The following is a 2,922-nucleotide window of genomic DNA, read 5'->3' as shown; positions in this document are numbered from 1 at the left end:
GGTATGAAGTCCGTATTTGGAGTACGAGAGGTTGTGATTGTTGGACATTTATGTGGATCTTACGTAAGAAAATCAGATTCGACTAAAGTTGATGCAATTGGAAGGATGAAAGAGGATTGTGATTCTTTAACAAAGGTTCGCATGTTTTTAGGTGCATGTGTATTTTATTGAATCTAGATCCCTCATTATGCTCACATAGCAGATCGATTATATGAATTGTTATGCAAGGGCTACCGATTTAAATGAGAAGAAAGGCATATTCAGGCAATGCAAAGATTGAAGAAATTATTGATGTCACCTCCAATATTGAGGAAGGTTGATTATAAGTGCAATAGACCAGTGATTCTTACTGTGGACGCTAGTCCAATTGCCATTGGATGGACTGTGAATCAAGATGATTCAAGTGGGAATAGATTTGCAGTTCGATTTGGAGCTAAAGTTTTAAGTATTCGTCAGCGTGCATATTCGCAAGTCAAAAGTGAACTTTGGGGAGTTGTTTCGGCTATGAAAGCTAAAAAGGACTATTTGTTTGGGGCAGTAGTAGTAATTGAAATAGATTGCTTGCCATTGCTCGGAATGATTACTAACTGTTCAATGCCAGATATTGCAATGTTGAGATGGATTGCTTAAATTAAGTCACTTAATCCGGAATTTAAGCATATTACTGGGAAGAACAATTTAGTAGTAGACATGCTATCTCGAGCAAGATACGAGAGGGTGGACGAAATGGTTGAAGACATTGATGACGTCGGATTGAAATTCTATTCAATATCAAATCTCAACAAAGAAGACAAGCTATTTCTTGAAAATTTTTATGAAGGAGAATTATTGGATATTGGTCATTACTTGAATACCTTGACTAAGCAGGGGAATTGGTCTACAGAAAATTCAAACAAATAAGAAAAAAAACATATGGATTTTTGCTTCAAGATGGATTCTTATGGAAGAGACCGAAGAAAGGAATTGGGATGCCACAATGAGTGATAGGCAAAAAAGAAGAAAAAATAAAATTATCAAAAGAGTTTCATGATAGTTTATAGGTAGGGCATAGAGGAATCTGGGCTACTTTTATTAAACTCAAGGAACGATATTGGTGGAAAAATATGTATCGAGATGTGCTTTCATTTGTAGAGTCATGTGAAATCTGTCAATCGTATTCTAATATCCGACATCGAGATAATCTTCATCCTACGTATCCTCTAGCTATTCATTTTAAATGGATTGATGATTTGGTTATTATGCTAGTTGGGTTATGGCAGATGAGATATTTGGTCTTAGCTCGTGAAGATTTATCAAATCAAGTAGAAGGAAGAAAATTGAGGACAAAATCTACAGAGGGGATTTGTAGGTTTTTGCTTGAAGATGTCATTTGCCACTACGGATACGTAGGAAAAATCACTGCAGATCGTGGAGAATTAAATGCACAAGATGCTCGTAAGTTCTTTGAAAGATGTGGAGTTAAACTATCACTGACTACTGCTTATAATCCAGAAGGGAATGCTAAAAGCGAACGTGGTCACCCACTGATTGTGAAAGCATTAGTTAAAGCTTGTAATGGGAAAGTTAAAGAGTAGCCACGGCTTTTGTCATTTGCATTATGGGCTGATCGAACAACACATAGTTCAGTGACAAGATATATGCTAGTAGAACTTATGACAGGTCGAAAACCAATTATGTCGATTGAAGAAAAGGTACTTACTTGGAGTATGCTACCATGGGAAGATGAATTGACAAGAGATGAACTTCTGGCTATTAGGATTCGACAATTGGAGCAAAGATCAGAGGATGTGCATATAGCATTGGAAAGGTTATAAAGAGCAAGGTTACAAAATAAGGCGCGATTTGATAAGCAACATCGATTGAATTCTAAAGCAATTGAAGAAGATGATTGGATACTTGTTTATGACAATAGTCTGGATAATCAACATAGTACTTTGCGGAAATTTTCAACACGTTGGTTTTGACCATATGTAGTAACAATTATTCATGATAATGCAACTTATTCATTACGGGAGTTAGATGGTACAAAATTGAAAATACCAATTGCAGGGAAGCGAGTAAAAATATTTAAACGAAAACACAGGGAGATGAATATGGAAGACCTTAATGAAGGTATAGAGATTCCACAGCAAGAAGATGAAAGTGATTTGGATAATGAAGGTGAGGAAGACGAACTGGACAATGACATAAAGAATATATTATAAATCAGATAGCAATTGGGTAAATTGGTGCATACCGAAAGATGGACAGGTTCAGAGGGGATGGATGTCGTGTTGTAACATGAGTATACCGTGAAAATATAAAGAAAGGAGACTTTTATTAATATTCAATTACCTCGTATATTAGGAGCAACGACCAATTCCAGTGCAAATACTGAGAGGCCAGGTTTAGTCACCCCGTCAGAGTCGGTCAGGGCACACTTACCAGTAATGAAATGCTCCGTTCGAGTCCAATAGTGGGAGTCAATAGAATTGAAAGGACTAAATCGATGACTAAGCAAGCTTGACGTGAAGGACTAATTTGACCCAATTACAGGAACATCCACATCTTACTACGGGCCTCTTAGCCAATCTGACGTGAAGGGCCAATTTGATCCAATTACGAAAACATCCAGGTCTTACTATGGGCCTCTTAGCCAATATGAGACATGAATTGATTGGGTGACTCAATGTGGTCCTGATTACGGGGGTTTCAATTCCGTTTCAGGCTGTCCTATTCTCTGTGCTATTTCAGAGAACGTTGTTTTTGGAAAAAGAACCTTTTAAAAGGCAAAAAATGGAGGAGAAAGCTCTGACGGCGGAGCCAATTCCGGATCCAAGACGGAAGATTGAAAAAATTCAGAGGCTAGGGTTTGAAAGAGGGGAGAATTAGGGTTAAAGGGGAGGATAGGTTAAGAAATGAGATAAAGAGAATCAATTTTTT

The sequence above is a fragment of the Physcomitrium patens genome, chromosome 1 (genome assembly GCF_059467195.1).
Source record: "Physcomitrium patens ecotype Gransden chromosome 1, ASM5946719v1, whole genome shotgun sequence".
Classification (NCBI taxonomy): Eukaryota; Viridiplantae; Streptophyta; class Bryopsida; order Funariales; family Funariaceae; genus Physcomitrium; species Physcomitrium patens.
This window is presented reverse-complemented; position numbering follows the sequence as displayed.